The sequence below is a fragment of the Apteryx rowi genome, unplaced genomic scaffold, assembly GCF_003343035.1.
Source record: "Apteryx rowi isolate R43461 unplaced genomic scaffold, aptRow1 scaffold_159, whole genome shotgun sequence".
Taxonomy (NCBI): domain Eukaryota; kingdom Metazoa; phylum Chordata; class Aves; order Apterygiformes; family Apterygidae; genus Apteryx; species Apteryx rowi.
In genome coordinates this window covers 80,498-99,889 of record NW_020447852.1, presented here as the reverse complement: position 1 = coordinate 99,889, position 19,392 = coordinate 80,498, and the positions used below count along the sequence as shown (strand labels likewise).

Sequence of the window (19,392 nt, the reverse complement as noted above, 5' to 3'; positions counted from 1 at the left end):
TAGCAACCACGGAGAACTTAAGTGGCTTATCTGTCTTTAGAATAGCCTTCCTTAGCAGTGATAGGACGCGTCTGCAGAAGCACAGGTCTGTGAATCTTTTTAACATCTGTACGCTACCGGTTGGAGTTATTGTTAAGTGTTGGGGCTGAGGAAGAGGCTTCATCTATTTAAATAGAAGACACTAAAATTTGTCTTGTGCCAAGTCCCTGGCTTTGGAATTTGCTTACAGAAAGAAGCTGAGCAGAAACTTTGTTTTGGATGACTATAAATAGGCTTCGACTTGATCGAGCCCAAACTGAATTGCTGTTGATTGGTACAAAACACTGGTGTATAGAGCAGTGAGCTTYTTTGGCTTGCAATTTAATAGAAGACAGATCAGTTGGCTGCTGAATTTATTATACATTCTGGACCCTCAGTTTTTGTTGGCCAGACTGTAAGGGTAAAAGTGTGCTTGTTTATAATTGATTCCCTAAGTGATAGTTGACTTTTGAAATACTGTTGCTTGTTAATGGGTTGGGATTTTTCTATTTGTGGTCTTTGTCCTACTTTGAAAAATTCACTTACCATTGGTAAATGTTAATCTTTCATTATAAATGTAAAGCTGCAGATCATCAGATAATAGAAAATTTGAGCATCCAACCTCTTAAAAGGTTTGAATCTTATGAGTGTCAGTGATGAAAGCAGCATATCAGCTTGATATTCTTTAGAAGTTTTCTAATTAGAAAATAGAAAGTTTGTGTGCGAGAGTCACCTTGATATATCCTGAGTACTTCCAAATATTTTTTGGTGTCATAATGGCAGAATATAAAAACTTGTTAAAACTTTTAATTAAAGGAAAAAAATGTTGTTGTCAAATACATGTTTTTTTAAAAAAAATTCTGGACTGGAAACTTAAGAGAGAAAGGGGTTTCTTCACAGACTGTTTTCCTTTAACTTTTGTGTTCTTTGTCCAAAAATGGCTTGCTGGAAAACTAACGTGTTTTACAAATTATCTTTGGGTCTGTTCATGATCTTCCAAATACAAACTCAGCACAGCAAAAGCAGCAGTCTCCTGCACATGGCTGACAGCTTTGCTTCCAGCTCTAGCTTTTTAGTGCTGCTCGTGATTCTTATCTTTATCAAGCCAGAAGCATATTTAAATGGAGGTGACTCTGCTAAGTTTCACTTCTGCTGTTCAGAGAGTTCGGGAGAAATTCAGTCAGTTTAGAAGCACCTTAGCTTGATGTTGCTCCTCTATTTGGGGACAATCCAAATAGCGGATACAGGAAGTGGAGTTATTTCTGGGGAGGGAACATGTGCAGAGGAGGGTTGGGAGAGGAATTTTAATTAAGATTGTTTTCCCTGGCCACCTGTAGGGAGGAGGCTGTAAGCTCTGTGTTGAGGACTTGACAAGCCTCCTCTAAGATTGCTGCGGTCTTTCCTAGATCATAGGCCAAAAGGCACCTGCATGGTTGAGCTTTCCATCCCAACGCTGGGCAATTGACTGACATTTGTTTAACTGGTTGTCAGAAACCTGATAGAGAATTCATAACCTCCTTTGTGTGATTAACTGCCTTTCTGGTTAGAAAGCGTTTCCAAATGTGTAACCTAATTTTAGCACAGTTCAGGCCCACTGCTGCCTTTGTTTTCTTTCGTAGACATGGAGGACATCTGATTCTTTTCTTCTTTGTAGCAACCTTTCACATATTTGAGCTCTGTTATAATTTCTCCGCATAGGATTCTTTTGTGTAGGCTAAATAAATGTAATTCCTAAAAGCTTTTCTCATAGGTCATGTTCTCTAGACCTCTGACCTTTCTTGTTCCTTTTCTCTAGCTATCCTCCTGTTATTTACGTCTCTCTTGAAATACATTAGTCTATCTAGTGCAGTTCTGATATATGGGTAGTGTTGTGCGTGTGTGTGTGTTTTAATGCGTTATTCAAAATGTGGTTTATGAAACCTTCAAATTTAGATCCCAGGACAGCTGAAATCTAGATCAAAGTGTACTAGAGAATAATTTTCATAATTGACATTAAAATGCTTAAAGTAGAATTGGAAATACTTACTGAAGTATATTGATGGAAAAAAAATTATGGGAGATGATTTAGAATAAAACTATTCAAAATGGGTACGTCCAGGTCCCCTTTCTGGCTTGTATACTATTCCTGAACAGAGTACCTTGTTTCTCTGCATGCATCTTTTTTTCCTATGTGTGAGCTGAATGGCACTAATTTATAGGGCTTCACATTCTCTTTAAGAATTTGATTTTTCTAACTCATTTGAAGATAGTGCTGTTGTTCATGATGGCAGTTGTTTTGTCTCCTCCCCACCCCCCAAATATAATCTCTAAATTTGTAAGCCAAGGGACGTCATCACGTTTTTGTTGTTGCTTTTCTCTGCCATGATTTCAGAAATGCTTTCAGTTGGCACCATTTGTTTTATTTTTTGGCCACGTTAGATTTGAGCCAAATCAGTTCCATGGCTGGATTTGCTGCGGGGTTGCACAAATGTTTGGAAGTATCTGTGTGTATGTGTTAAGAACATTGAGAAAGGAAGATGACAGAGCATGAATAGGACTGAGCGGGTAAGAGATGACTCAACTTTCATTTAGTACTAGGGCTTGCTTTTACTGAGTTAAAGTGTACGCTTGTGGAACTAGAGCTTTAGACGTGGAACACTTCTAGTGTTTTGTGCAGCGACTGATTTCTGCAGGTATTTTGTGTAATTTGATCTGGTAAAGACTCCATCCTAATGTCAGTCTTTTGAACCTTAAAGTATCTCTTTTTTTGTCAGCAAACTTGTATTTACTGATGTAACTGCCTGAACAGTTTTAGAGTAATGGCAAGCAGGGAAACAAGTATTAGTCCCCTAAATTCAATGAAGAAAGGAATTTAGAGAAATGTCAAATCAAAATTTAATTTTGGTATTAAACCTGAGATAATAACTATGCAGGGCCTCTGTGGACATTGACAGAGCTTTTAGTGTTACTTATCTCCTCCAGAACATTTTTAGAAAGCTTTTTACTGATGATCTAACATCAGTGCATATGATAGCAAAAGAAATAAGGTACAAGAGAAAGGTGATTTAAACCCCTTTCCCCACAGCCTTTTTCATGAGCCTGGAGCTTCGGTCAAGGGGAAGAGAATTGTAGCAGTCAGTATACATTCAGTCTGTAAAGTTTCAGCTTTAGAGTTTGCTTGCAGCAACTACATGGGTTGTCTTACGGTTTCTTTGAGTTTACTCAATGAGTAAGGGCTGTACAAACAATTTATGTTTAATGTGTTAAATTTAGTGACATAGTAATTTCAGTACTATAAGTCACCGCTAGATGGCAATGTGTGACTGTGCTTTCACTATAATTATTGAACTCTATCTTTGAGAACAGTTTAAATTAACATTTGGGTTAAAAATGGCATTTTATTAAATTTTATTTTCAATTTAGTCACTTAATAGATCGCACTACAACCGATCTCTTGGCTCAGGGACTTATTTTTCATTGTTTGAAAGGACTCAAAAGTTCAGAAGCAGCAAGTGAGGTAAAAGTATTTTTGAGTTTCCCACACAAGTATGCAATGCTTCTGCATTACTAATAAATTAGGCTTGCATAAATATCATAGAAGATTATTTAAAAAATAAATATATTGTCAGTTCAAATATGGTCACAAAGGCAATGAACTGGTGATCAGCACGAATATCTTTTGAGAGTAGAGGGATTTATATGATTTTTATTAATAACCATGTACACTCATGCTGGTTACATGAGTGCTTTATTTTGAGAATGTTAGCTAGTAAAGCTTAAAGTTGTGGTAACTTTTTCTTTCTTTATATAAAATTGGACTTCTGGCTTCAGAGTGGCTGTGCCATGTTATTCTAAGTGCAGTAATTGTTCATTCATGGAAAAGATCATATCCAAATAAAGCTGCTGGGTGTGGTAGTAAGACGTTAGCGATGTGATGCAGCCAGGGTTTTCTGTGTCCAATCGGATTGGGGTACGATTTTTTTCATAATGATCAGCATTAGCAAGTGGTTTTCGCTGATGTGCTGGAAGCACAATATACTAAGTAGTCTGTTTCACTTATTGTAATGGTTAAAAACATTTTAGAATTTTTGTCAAGGCAGATTTTCATGGTTCTCAGGTATGTACATCGGGGAAAGTTTGCATCTCTTAAAGGTATAGATTCTTCCAACAAAAGAAGAAAAATAGCTGCAGCTTGTGCTCCGTATCATTAAAAAAAATCTCCAAAGGGTCTGTGTGACGCAAAAACGGCATTTATGTTACCAGACTGCATGTTTTCTTTGTGCATGTATGAATTTTTTTTGGCATCATGAGGTGCATTTTACTTGTTTGCAGGAAGAGGGAACATTTATGCAGTTACCAAACGATGTAGTTTTCTCTTAGTCTAATGGTTGCCTGGATTTATTTATTTAAGGTAGCATATATTCTTCATTTATTTACTCATATCGTGCTTGCTACTGTCTTTGTTCTTACCTGTACTAGTGTATTGGTGATTATTTGCATTGTATGTATACGATACATTTTTAATTTGGCTCACCTGCCTGGCACTAACTGAAATCACTTGAGGGTAGTTAAATGCTGTCTATTGAAAGATAACCTTTCTTAAAAAAAAAGAGAAAAGAATCGGACTTGGAGTTCCAACTAGCACACACAAAACAGAAGAGATTAGCATAGCATTTGATTCTTTTCATAAATTTATTAGCAGATATTGACATAAGGACTTTTCAAATGGAAAGTTTCTGAAGAAATATTGGACAATTACTTTTGCTTTTTATAGCTGCAAAATTTTATGCAAAAACCTCAGTGAAAACAGCATGTTTTTGAAGACTTCATTTGTATTGAAGAACTGTACTTATAGAGATTGTAAACCAGAAAGAACAGGAAATGGTTTATAGCAATATATAATATCCAAGACATGAAGTTGCACTGAGCTGGATTCATTTGTTATGTGAGGCTGGATGGCAGAAGCAAGATGTTTAAATCTGTCAATAATGGAAAAGCTAAGAAGATCTGTTGTTTCAGGTGCAAGTTTCCTCAATTTAGAAAAAATGCATAACTATAGTCTAACCAGAGCCGCTCATCTCTGAACATGATCTAGTGATTCTAAAGTGGTTATGCTCAGTTTAAAATGTTAAAGAACTAATTTGTTTATATATATATATATATATATATATATATGTAATACATATTTTTTTTTAAGTTTTGCAGGTTTTCACAGCCTTTGGTTTGAAGCAGTAAGACAGCTTCTAGGATGAATTAGTAACCTGTAGTTGGTTCATGTTAATATATTTTTTTCCCCCTACCATGTCTGGATTAATATGATCCTGCAAGAACATGGTTCAATATTGAAAACAATGCTTTTGGTTTGAACTGATATATGGGTTCCCATTTCTTCAGGAGAAGAACCTGGACCTTTTTTTTTCTAGAGACCAGTGCCTAAATTGTGATTTAAGAACATATTTGTAATTTAAGAGATCTGCCTCTCTCTTCAGAACTCATCCTTGTTGTTAGTGGATGCTCGAAGAAGGAAAATTAATATTTACTGGAAATATTTTTCTAAGTTTTAGTAAGAAAAATGTTAAAAATGCAACTTGTGCAAACTGAGGTTGGGTTTGCTGTTTTTAGAGATCCAAGACACTGAGAACTGTATGCTAATTGGCAGCTTTTTTTCCTTGAGCCTTTGTTTTAAACCTTCATAGAAACATTTTTTCTCTTTTCATTAAGATAGTTCTTTTTTTTTTCATTTAAAAAAAGGAAAAAAAACCAATTCTGTTTCCATTAATACCTACTTTAGGTACCAGGAACTAAATCAAGAATACACTTTGGTGTATTAAAAATGTGGAACTAGTTAATGTGTCACTAACATCTGAGTGTGTCACTTAAGAAACAAACTTCCTGTGGCATTTGATACCAAGTTGTACCCAGTTGCTTTAGAGACATTTCAGTATTCAAAACACACATGCCATTTATATTGCAAACTGTATTCCCAATAAACTGTTTCCCAAAATGAAAGTTTTAAAGCCTGATGAATGCAGTGGATTTAAATGGAAGTCCTCACACATTTTTTTTCCTGTATGCTAAGGCATAGTTTTCAGCCTCTACAGAGTATACTGATTTTGGCACCTATTGCTTTCTCTAGCGTTGTTTCACAAATATTTTTGTAGCTATCTCTCCAAAATAGAATAGTGTCTTTTAAAGTGAGATTTGAAAATAAACAGTAAAGAGCTGGCTTTGGTGAAACTCTGTTAAAATTGAACTTTCCCTCCTCGTTTAAAGATACATTTAGCTGCTATACCAAAATGGTAAAGGGCAGTAAGGAAAGAACTACCTAGGGAATGTTGAATGTATCTACCAAAGTAGGTGTTTAGAAATTGTTTTTGCTCTGCATCTGTAGATATAGAATTTAGGTTCCTGTGTTAAATCTAATTAGCTGAGTGAAATGATGCTTGCTTTCCTGATGCAGCTTCTGGAGGTAAGGAGTTCAGCATTGTTGGCATTTTTCCTTTAGGTAGGGAGCTTTGCTCCTAACTCAGACACCTAACAGAGGTGCATACACTCATTGATACGAATACCTTTTTCCTTCCCACCGTCGTCATTAACACAGTAAGACCTCTCTTTTTCTACTTCGTCTTCCCTCAGATTGCATAAATCCCTTCAGTGTTTGGTTAGCGTTACAATTCTTGGGTTTCTCCTGTGTATAGGTGAGCATGTGAAGTACATTAATAAGTTACAATGGAAAGTCATGTGGTCAGGCTAACAATATAATTTTAAGTTCCACTGAACTTGCAAGTTTTATATTTCTTATTAGCTGAGATTGTATTTGTTGGAAAGGCTTCAGATTTTGTTTTGAGTTCAGTGAAAATACTATTATATACTTAGCCAACCATGAATTAGTTAATTAAATGATCCTTGTTTCAGTTCTGTTGTAACAAGTGTAACTGCTGTGCCTTTCTGACATTTTTTGTATGATAATTTTATTGTTAGATCCGTAGATCACCATTAAAGCAGATATACAGTACTGTTCTTTGATATTTCTTCTTAAATTTGTTGCTGCAAAGTTGTCCATGCTTCTGATAATAGGTGGTAACTACGTATTTGACTCTCTTGCCAGCTGCTATTGAAGTACTCTGTCCAGAAAGAGAGAGAATCAATACAGTTCTGTAATACTATCTACAGACTGAGCAGTGTCCCTTCTTTTCTGAAAGGAAACAAAACAAAAGTTTTCAGGAACCCTTGGTGGAGTGACACTGGTCCCATATCCTGTACGACCATGCTATGCGATGGAGGTCTGAATGTGTTTAGCAAACAAGCACTCTGTTTATCACTGATTTCAATGCAGGGTGTCAAACTTCACATCTGCTTGCTTTTTGTATCTTGTAAAAAGAATATTTCTATTAAAATTTTCCCTAATATGACAAACTAAATATTCTTAATGATGACCCTGTATATTAGGAGGTATTTTGACAGGTTATTTTAGTAGGATAAGTGGCTAGGCAACGATAAATGTGCTGTTTTGTAACAAAAATTCAATGCAATGTTTATTAATATGTTACATTTAGATTTTCTTACTGTTTTGCCGTGGATATTTCTAAACAGGAACTAAAATGATTTAAAATAGGAGTGCATGGTAAGATTATATGTTACTAGGAAAAAGGTACAAAGTAAATATACTTGGATACGTTTTTAGCTTTGCAGCAGATAAATTAAAGTTCTAGGTATCTGGCCTAGTTTGCTTACAATGAAGAGAAATTACATCAGTATAATGGTGTAGTGCCACACATGAGAAAAGCCAGATACTGCATCCAAGGAAGCAAAATGCTTATTTGCTTCTGATGACACTTGCACCCACTTCTGTGGGTGCTGAAAACTTGACAGACATCTGAAGATGAGCAGCTGTTTCAAGAGGAGCTTAATGACAGGTGTTGTTATTTATTTAATTTAGAATTCTAAAGCAGCACCTTTTATCAAGATGCCATCCTATATTGTCTGGCTATTGTGTGCCAAACTTGTACCAAATTTTAACTTATACCAAATGTACATTTGATGTTCATTAAATATAATAAATTTTATGTGCAATGTAACATTCTCTACATTTTATGCTTGGGAAGAGTGTGTATCAATTTGACTAATCTTATTGCATGGTAATGGGATGAAAGAGGTCTAAGGATGTTTCCTATGGGTGGTTTTCAAATGAGAGAAGGGGTTAGGCAGCACTTCAAAACTCTGTTCAGAGAGCCTCAGTGAGTGCAGAGGAACAGGAGGTCTCTGAAACAAGGAGAAAGAATCTTTTGAAGACGGCATCCTCTTCATGCTCTCTGTGGGAGAGTTTAGTGCATGCAAGGGAATGAATAAATAAAATCAATGGTTCTGTTCTTGCTATCAGAAATAGAAGAGTTCCTCACCATATCCCTATTCTCTTCTGAGTTGGAAGAAGAAAAGGGACTATGTGCCTTTGTATTACAAATTGAGACTCGTATCCTTATTTTCTTTATGAATATGTTTAATGCAGTTATAAGTTGCATTTGAGGGACAAAATGTGCTCATTGTTGAGAAGTGCAGTTTAAGTATACTGTTTTGGGGTTCTTGAGTATTTCCCTGCCCAGTTCCTTTTTGCTCCAATTGCCATAAAGTGCAAGCTTTTCCATGCAGTCAGCCTGGCTACAGAACATGATCTTATTCTGCGGTAGGTCTGACGTACCATGGCTAGTAAACGGCATGTGCATGCTGTGCAGTATGAGCTAGTTCTGTCCAGTGTTTTGTAAGAAACATTATTCCTTTAGCCAAAGCATTTTCTAGACTATAAAATGTCCGGTTATTACTGGGCTTCAATTTAGTAGATATTGCCTACAAATAAAAAATCCGACTTTCCCTCAAAAGTGTAATGTAAAGTGTTAATTAACAAAATATACATAATTTCATGTTTACCCTAGGACTATGACTAAAGCAGTATCTTATCAGGTAATCTAGGCTGAGGCTACTATGACTTTGCTTACGCCGTTTCCAGGAGTACCACTTATGAGATGCACTCAGTTTCTGAAGTGACCAAAGAGGCAAATATCTAGTAGGGAATGAGCTTGGATTAGCTTTTTGATGACTTTAACAACTAAGTGTTGGATTGTTTGAAGAAGTGTTTTGGTGCATTTCTTAGTGTCTAATTCTAAGTAGTGAAACCTTTGGTGGGCTGCCTTGCAAACATGTTGGTAGGAGTGAAAAGTAAAAGTTTTTCAGAAATGGATATAATAACTGATGGCTAACTGGAAGGGAAGTTTGGTTTTCTTCAGACTTATAGGTGGTCTAGAATATAACTAGTACTCAGGTTGCAGTGATATTTCTGTATGGGAGCAGTTCTTAGTAGATAACCCTTCGTGAACCCTTTTTATATACACATTTTAATTAGTACATTACTTTTACCACCTGCTGAAATAGAGTTGGAATGTCTGCTGACCTGAAATGAATGCACTTTTTCAGTATTAATACTGCGTGTCTGGATCCAGACAGCAATCTTTCATTTTGAGGTGCACGTAGTCAAAGTAAATTAATGTTTAAAACGTGAATGCTTGAAGTTCAGCCAGAGTGTGCATCTGTAATTATCTTCAGACTAGTTTAAATAGAAATGCTTAGTGCTTTTTTTATTCTTTATTTACTGTAGGTACAGGTAAAACTTGCAATATTAGTGGATAAATTAATTGTATTACGTTGTTTTCCTCCTACTTGTGAACAGTATTTGTTGAAAGGCTTTAAAACGGTTCAATTACTGGGCTCAGATTTTGCATGGTTCAACATGCATGGTGTGTTTTCATGCATCCTGAACAATTGATTTCAGTTTCATATTTTCTAATTTTGTAAACATATGTAATCATCCTTACAAATTAATTTGTTACAGGAAGGCCTAAGTCACTGTGGGTTTCATGGTCAGCCAGAAAACTGCTACTGTATCTTAGAAGAAATGTTTCTAAATCATCAACACTGTGCATGACCTTTCAGAGATCTGATTCCAACCACAATCCCCCCCCCCCTTAATTTAACCTATGTATTCTTAAAACCCCCAGCAGAAAATAGCTAGTCAAAATACTGCTACTCAACTCACCCTGTCCACACTAGAGCAGAACAATTTTAACTCACATATATATATAATAGCACCAACAGTCTTACAGGCAGCTGCTGTTATACCAGCGCAAACATTTTAATACTAATTTTTGCTTGATTGCAAATCAAGTAAAGTTGAAATACTGCTGAACTACAGCTTAGTTCAGGACAGAGAACTGTAAAATGCTGTAATAGTGAGGTTCATACATATGTCTCCAATAATGACAATTATTGGCAAAAAAGCTCAGTGGCAAATATTTTTGATATACTGCTATGTCAATGAATTTTTGCAGCAGCATGGTAAAAGAAAATCTTCTTCGTGTTTCTTTTCTTTTTGTTTGTTAAAGACTATTAAATAATCATGATGCTGAACTGAGGTCATGTATTCACTGATTATAAATTAAGAAGTCTAATGATGCATCGTCTGTCTTGTTTCTCATGATGAGGCTAAAATGAACCTAGGCCCAATGCTGTTATCTGTATGCAAACTATGTTCAGGTGTAAGTAGTTAAGATAAGAGGATACTTTTTTTTTTTAAAGCCTAAAATTTTTCCAGGGCATGTTTTTGTAAAATTTATTTCTATATAGAATTATACATGAATATAAAAATGTTTGCGCTGTTATGACTGCAGCTGCCTGTGGTGTGTTTGGATCTGAAGGAGTTTCCACCCTATTACTGTTTTTTGTTGGTAAGTATCTGGTACATACACAGCAAAAGCTGTAAACTCTGCTAGCCTGTAATAACTTTGAGTTCTCAACGTGGCATTTTGCAGCTGACCAATGAAAAATCTTTTTTGTCTTCTTTTGAATTAGTAACTGATGACAGCTGGATAAACAGAGAGGAGGCCAATAGARTTCCTGTACTCCTTAATAATTTCTTCATTAGATAACTTTCAAGTTTTCTTCAAGTTTTACTGCCTAACAGTAAAATTTCTTAAATGAGGAGGTTTAGTAGTAAGTTATATGTCCCTGTCTTTGTGTTGTGTCCTATTGGTAGTGTTTGTGGGTTTGTTTGATATCTTCCTTCCAGGAAGATTCAGCTAAGGGGAATCTTACAGCACTTTTTCTTGTTTCATGTTTACTGTGACTCTATTTTTAAGCTATCTGCAGGATAAAAAGAAGTTCCTTGCTTTTGTTTTCTTTCGATTTACCTGCATTTAGAAAAATCATAATGCTTTGTCTCCACTAGGATTTTACAGCAGGAGATGCGAACATGAGAATGCAGAGCCAATATTTTTGAACAATGTCTTTTTCATTGTATTATGCTTTAAAATATTTATTTTCAAACTATATAATTTTTAGGTCTTCAGGTGAAATGCTAACTGCCTTTCTAATCTGCTGACCCTCCTGTTCATGAGAAGCTTCTGTTGCTCCGTTACTTGTATATGTAAAACAAGACCCACCAAACCATCAAAGCAAAACCAGGGAACCCTCTTCTCAACCCCCCTGCCCCCATATTAGGCTCTTGGTTTGAGTACTTCCATTATGCTCTCTCATGTTCTTCTGTCTATCTGTATCAAGCTTTACCCTATTAGATAGTCTTTTTCTATGAGTTTTTTTGCTCTAACAGGAAAAAAAAAATCAGAATTACAAACTGAAAAGGTGAAGCCAGAAAATAGAGCTCTGCAGATGATCTGGAGTGACAGCACACAAGGTTTTAACTGTTTCTCATCTCAGCAACTAGGTAATTGAAGTCATCAGTTTAATCTGATGTGATTCAGCAGAAATTACTGTTTCAAAACCAAACCTTCTGTGTCCATTTCTTTTTTTCCCTTGGTGTAAAACAAGCATCATATTTAAACAGAAATTTTTCTTCTGTAAGGAAAAGCATGTAAGGTGTGATTAGTGTTGAAGAAATGTGTTAGGATTCTCAAATTTAGTACAGCTATTTTCTGTACAAATTTTCCTTCCTGTTCCTCTTAAGCTTCAGATAATTACAAATAAGTAATTATTACTGTCTGCCTACAGAGTAAATTTTTATGCACAATAATAACTTGGGGTTCTTTTCAGCAAATGTTACTGTGCCTTTTGCCATGGTCTGACAGGCATGACCTACATTTAAAAGAACCCTCTGGGTCTGTCTGGTTCATTACTGTCTGCTTGCAGATGCCTCTTTGTAGATGTTTAGTTGAGATGCTTTTGCCAACCTCTAGGGTTTTTGGAGTGTTTTGGTATAGTGATTTGAAAATTCATGGTCACCAGAAGTAAGAGGATTTGTGGAGCCTGACTTGCTCATGACAAATCATCTATGGTGTAGTTTTAAGCATCTTTATTTTTTCTAAAAGCAGTATTGGGAGCCTTTTGATTTTTATTTCACCAGGTTCAGGTTCCTCTGGATTGTTAGACCAAAAAACACGTAAATGTACATTTACGTAAGAAATGTCCAGTCTTTATTCTGAATTCTATTTAAGAATCTGTTGTCAGTAAACTGTTAGAAATGGTTTTGATTGTAATTTAAAGGCATTTCTGAAACCAAGGGAGTACTTCATATTTTCTTCTTCAGCAGTAGCAGGCTGGTTGCTGTGACTGGGATAACTGTTAAAGGTAGTAATGATCTTTAAATTAACCAGTATGCTTGTATTTAGTATGCTGCTCAAACAGACTGCATGATTTGTCCTACAGCCTTACGTTTATTGTTAGTACTCTTTGTCTAACTTGCTTAGTAGTTAAAAGGTTAAGCAGTTCACAGGAGGGGAAAGAACCCCAAACTGTTTACATTTTGTCAATTTTCAACTTCAGATATCAGTAAATCATTGCAGCAGCCTTCGTTATCAGTTGTTTGCACAAAAAAAAAGATGAAATGGGGAGGTGGAGAAAACCTGTTAGAATTATGTCTGAAGGGACCATCTGCTGTGGTTCCCAGTGCTGTCAGTGTGATAAGGGATAAGCTGTGTAAACAGTGGTACCACAAAAAAGGCAGGCCCCATTCAGGGGGTAAAAGTACGATTTGAATTTGGGTTGATAACAGCCTTAGAAAGTTGGGGGACTTTAAGTAAAAGTCTGTCAGGCAGAGGAGTGCTGTATTTAATCTGAAGCTCCAGATGTAGCTTATTAGCATGAGTTTGCCTTTGGACTAAGTTCTGTAGCTTGCTTCTGATTTGTTGGAGCTCCTACAAACAGAAAATATGCATGAATTCCGATAGATTTGTGTAATACTGACCTTTTTTTCATATTGTAGAAACCCTCACTAGCTGTTTTAATTAGTGCTTAATCAGCAAAAATAGATAACGATTTTAACCATGTGTGACATGTAGATATTAGATATTTGATCTTAGGGGAAAAAATAAGTGGTTGCTTGGCATGATAAGCAGGCCTATATGAATAGTAACTGTCGAAATTTTGACTCTTCACCTGACCACAGGTGTACATAACCAATCTTAATTTGACACAAATATCTCAGATTTCTGGAAAAGATGTGAGATAGAAACAAATAGGCTGCTTCCTGAAGTGGGTAGGGGGGTTCCTAAGCCTCTTGTTATAGTTGCACATTGGATGCTAATTATGGCAGGGTGGGATGCAGATGTGTCTCTGTGGCTACAAGTCCATCTGCAGTATTGCTTCTGTTGAGCATGTTGCATGTATGAACTAAACTTAGATCTGTTTGCCTGGATTAAGACAGGCATTTGTTACTAAGACCTCTATAAGTAGTCTATTCAAGTTTAGATTTCTGTTCTGGGATCACTGATGTGTCTGCTTTTGTGATGACTAGAGGACTAGAGGAAGACTATGAGGAAGTTAGCATTGAAAATAAAACTTTTCACCAGTCAGTTTCTGGCTACTTATGATAGTGATTTTTGGGAAATCCGTGTACAACTTGAAATTTTTTGGTTAATGCTATGAGGTTCTTGCTATGAAGATTCTGGTAGCTATCTGTAACAGCAACTGGAGACCAGCTCCTTGGAAAAATGGAATAATGTTCTGGGTGAAAGAGAGTATGGCAAGCCTCCTGAAAATCCCTTCTAGTCTCCTGTCCCTTGTTCAGGATCGTCTTCCTTTCTGTCATATAAACTCTCCTCTCTAGTAGCTATATCAAGACGATAATGATTTCTTTCAGTCAGTGATGATGTGAGGAACCTGAAGGCTACCTCCTTCTGCTGGAATATTGATATGGTACCTTTGGGGAGAGTTAGTTTGGGTGGGTGTTGGCCAATGGGTATGTGATATTGTTCCTTTGGCAAGGAATAGCTACTATGAACTATTATTATGCTCCATGAGGGGATTTAGAGTCTGGAGTTTGAGGTGCAGAGGTCTGGAACAGACTGGGGTTTGGTATGTGGGAAGGAAAATTGGGAGTAGGGACTTTCAAACAATTACAGAAAAGAGTAATGTCAAATTCAAAAAAGTTTGAGAATGCCTGACCTACAGGTCAGATTGATTCTAGTGACTATATGAGATGTGAGTATTTATGTTGCTTATTAGTGAGCCGCTAACCGCGTGTCATAATATTTTCCTGACTTTGGGATCTTGCAGCAGGGTTATGATAACCTATGGAGCTGCGAGTGTTTAGAATATATATACTGCTTTCTCTGATGCATGTTCATAGACCTTTCTGTGCTGGGCATGACTGATGTCCCTATTGCACATGCAAGTAAATATTGTCAGTGTGTGATAGGATTTGTGTGCAACTCTTCTCAGGAGCATCCAGTGACAGGACAAGAGGCAATGGGCACAAATTGAAATAGAAGAAATTCTATTTAAACATAAGTATTTTTGTTTTTGTTTACTGTAAGGGTGGTTGAAAACTGGAACAGGTTGCCTAGAGAGGTTGTGGAGTCTCCATTCTTGGAGATACTCAGAACTTGACTGGACACAGCCCTGAGCAATGTGCTCTGGTTGACCCTGCTGTGAGCAAGGGGTTGGAATAGATGATTTCCAGAGGTCCCTGCCATCCTCGGCCGTTCTGAGATTCACTGATACATGATTTCATACAAAACTGTAAGCTTCAGAGGCTATTCTTAGTAAGAGAGAGGAGGACGAGGAGGAAAGAAAAAGATTTTTCTTTGTTATTTGAAGTCAGCTGAGTCTGACTCTTTCTTCAGGATAGCTTGTTGCTAAAGTAGTGTGTTTCTGCCTTCATTGTTTTTCTGCCTGGCTTTGCATTTAGATTGCTAGGGTTTGACAGGGCATCTTGACCCCTTTTGTGGAAGGGAAAGTAAGCAAGATTTGCTTGCTTTAATGGGAAGTGGGAGAATGCAGAGGAGAACCTCATATTTCTTCTGTCCCATGAAAAGTGTTTTCTAACTCCTTATTAGATAATTCTGAAGAAGATGAGTCCTACACTAAACTGGCTTCTACTATCTGTCACAGTGTGTGGTGGGTTGTTTTTGGTGGTGTTTTTGTTTTTTTGTTTACTAAACTGTTTTGTCTCAGTCATGGTACTGTTTCTTATAATGGAAACTACGATCAAAAGTTTGGAAATGAGATGCCTGTTGGAAGAGTTGCTTCACGTTTTTTTCCTCTTCCAGTTCAGGCTGAAATATTGATTATGTATAATATATTACTGAGGGCCAAGAACAAATTCAAAGTGTACATGAAGTACTCCTTAAAAATAAACTTTCAACATTCTGAATGCAATGCTTTCTCTTTATTAAACCAAATGATGACTCTTTTATAACATTTTCACTCTGTGAAGATTTTCCTCTTTTCCTGAAAGCCTTTTTTCTTCCCTCCCTAGGGACCTTCATTATGTTTTGTTAGGGCTTTGTTATATGTTAATGTTCCACCAAGCTGAGAATTGATAATACTTTGCAGAAAGGGTTTCATATGTAAAGTTCTCCACACAGGACTGATATAAATTAATGGGGCTCTTGCTAGGTTTAGAAATTGCTGGTCTTTCTTGGATGTGGCAAGCAGGAGATAACAAACAGTCTGTCTTTCCTATACTATGCCTACAGTAAATGCTAACAAATATCCCTTTGAAAAGTGTAAAGTTGGATAAGCTGTGGAAAATGCGATACAGAATTTAAATGTATACCTTTGTGTCATCTGAACAAGATGAATTATGTGGCTGTATTTCTACATTTTGCTTAAAATCCTGATTCAGCATAATTTTTTCCTTATCAGCAAACATCTGGTGTGATACAAAAAACACCATAGGATATCAAAAATATAAATGCTTTAAATTCTTTAGATTCTGCATTAACTACATATAAATATTTATGGATGTATTGCTGTTTTAATTAATGATGATGTTTTAATCTGAAGCAATTTGGTTGAGTGATATAAAGCATTTGCAAGCTGAATTATCAATAGAAGTATTTTACAGATTGTGCCTGCTTTATCTACTGCATATATTTTCTAACATTTTCTTTCACTGTAATTTCATTTTCACTTACTATTTCCTTATATTTAATTGAAATTGCATACAAACATTGTGACTCAGTGGATTCTGTTTCTTGTAAATACGGGGGGGGAAATATCATAAATCTGTGCTTTACCCTGGTCTGCTGCTTTAAAACGTTAAGTACTAGAGGAAAATATTGTGGGTCAGATAGAGATTTTTAATGTGCTGTGGTATCTTAAGCTTATTGGTGAGTTTGAAAGTCTGTTTACCTGCAACAGCATGTGTTAGACACTTGTTTAAGTTTAAACACATCTATCCTAATTATGTTGTGTTCTTTTCATGTTTTGAAACAAAATATTTGATAATTAACATATTAGCCAAAATCTGCACTCAAGCTTCTGTCTGTTTTTTTGCGCTCAAAGCAATAAAGTTAACCTTTCTAGGCATGGTTTGATCTGTTTGAGACCTTTAAACAGTTCAAACATTAAGCTGAGTTCAGCTTTCTCTTTGCTCTTTTGTACAGCGCACAAAATGTTTCTGCAGTTGTTCTGAGATTGGTTGCTCCAAGTAATAAAACTCTAATCAAAATGTGAAAAGTTGAGGTTTTTTGTTTTTACAGCTGATTAATTTAGTTTCCATTGAAAATCACTTCCAAATAAGTGGAAAGCTTTCCTTACAGCCACTTCTGTTTATCTGGGATGATATGATAGTATAAGTTGTCTTAAAGATGAACTGAGTGGAGGGTAACCACATGCCCCTGTCTGACTTGCCTGGTGGAGAGGTCTACAAATAGAGGGGAATGCAAGTGGATGGAGAAATAATTTTTAGGACTGCCGCTTGTTTCATATTCTTTCCCTTTCTGAGTCATCTTTTATTTGTGCTGGCTTACAAAGCTGGTATCTGAAAAACATCACAAAATGTAATTCCTTGACTTTTTTAATGAAGTAGACAGAATAAAGTAGCTTTTATGCGTGGAAAGAACAGTCTTAAAGGAGTAATGATTATCAAACTGAAAAGTCCTCTTCATTTGGAAGCAAACTGAAATTCAAGATGTTTTTGGTAAGTCAGTTGCTGTGTCCTGACATAAGCAGCATATTGAGGGCTGTGACAATAGAGGAACAAAAATTATCAGGCAATGAAAATATGCAGTTGTAGCTTTCCTTTAGTGATGTTCCAAATTACGGCCTTTCTATTTATACTGGAATTTAAAGGAGGTGATGACTGGCACAGTGATACTTATTTCATGGTAGGACAACTTGAGTTTTTAGCACAAACTTAAAGAATTTTGTGGATTGCTGAAGTGAGAGTACCAGAATTAAATAGACTAACTCTGTCTTGTTTGCAGTGTGTTAGTGCAGTAGCAGTGTAGGTCGATATGGTTGCTCACAGCACCAGCAGGATTGGGTCTGTCTGGATCTGCACCAGCTACGGGAAGGTAGCTTTAGTGTCACCTGGTGTTTGCGCTTCATTTCTTCCCCCTGCCCATCCCCCCCCCCCAACCTTGTGGGCAACCCAGTTCTGTGTAGCAGCCCCAAGAAAGCTACGAAGTGTATATTTTTAAACATTGACACTGTATTTTCAGCCTTTTTAGAATACAAAGAAAATATCTTATCTTGGAATCTTCTTCTTTTTTTTTTTCGGTCTGGTATATAGGTCTCTACTTCCATGTTACTGAGACAGAAAAATCAACAGGGCAAGTAAGTTCCCATGACCTTGATTAAAACACATGGAAACAGTCTTGCCGTTCTTTCTAAGGCCTGAAGCAACTTTTCCTCCTCACTTGTCTTCAATTTACAAAATATAGAAGTGCTTTGAAATGCAGTGCTGGGGTGTCTGGAAAGCCATCTCTCTGATTTTTGTCTTAAATGGCAGTGTAGAGAGAACGTCTTTCATTCACTGTCTACCATAGTGGGCAGTTTCCTAAAAGAAAATTTATTGATCTTTCACTGAAGATTTTAGTATACTGTTTAAAAATAGGGAAGAAAGAGCTTGTTCTTTTTTAAATACATCTGACCAGATGAATAGGTAACTCATTGGAAGAGTGTTAGTGAGCAGGTAGTAGTAATACAGGTAGCTATAAAATGCTGGTCCCTTCTGAACATAGGATTTGTTATGTAGTTTTACAGTCTAAAACAGATCTTTATAGTGGAGGAGGTTTGAGGTTAATCAGAATATTTTCTTGTTATTTTTTTCTCTGAAACTTCTGTAGCAGTTCACTTTCAAAGTTTCAAGTCTGAGTTAGCAATATGTAGGTTTAAGACAAATTTTCCAGTTATCTTAAAGGTGCTGTATTGAAGTGTATTGAAGTGTATGTGTATTCAAGGATTTCGGGAAGAAATGTGTTTTCACTGGAAGAAAAGTACTCAGTTGTTTTGCAATGGTCATTGAGAGATACGTTATATAGTTTATGGAGTGGATTTGTTTAGTTTATGGTTCATAAAAACTGGTATTATCACAGTTGTCACAGTTTGAGCTGAGCAAATGTGTGGTCTTTTTTTTTTTTTTTTTTTTGCTTTTGTCTTTGTCTTTGTTTTTGTTTTTCGCCTTGCTTGAGGAAGGGGAAGGTGGGTCAGGATGGTGTAGGGAGGGTGTGGGCAGCCGTGGCTGGTGGAATGATGATTCCTCTAAGCAGCTGTTGCTTCCTCCCTCTCCTCATCACTCCATCCTGCTTGCGAAGGGCAGCAGCCTGCCTCCTCCTCTGCCTTGTACTCCCTACCTCCTAGGAGCCCTGTCCTGTTTCTGCAGGAATGGGAGGGTGATTTTGGTAGCAGATGTTCATGGCTGAAAATAGAGGGCAGCTCTGTGCAGCTGGTCAGTGTGTGAGGAGATTATCATGGGGGCCTTGAGAGGAGAAGCAGCTACCTCCATGTGGAGGAAGGGAAGCAGGCACCATACATGGGGAGTAACATACCTCTGAATTGAGGGTAGGGGAGAAGTAGTTGGTGGAGGGAGAAGTTGCCTGTGAACAGAGAGTGGAAGAGCTCTTTCTTTAAAGCTGTGAGTAAGGGCTGCTTTAATGTGGCAGAAGC

General features: G+C 36.7%; 1 protein-coding gene across 8 annotated transcripts in view; it reads left to right on the top strand.

Annotated features, from left to right (window-relative positions):
* The window catches only part of CDKAL1 (CDK5 regulatory subunit associated protein 1 like 1), a 104,199-nt gene that overhangs the window by 27,265 nt on the left and 57,542 nt on the right, over window positions 1-19,392 (top strand). The gene's annotated exons all lie outside the window — the stretch shown is intronic.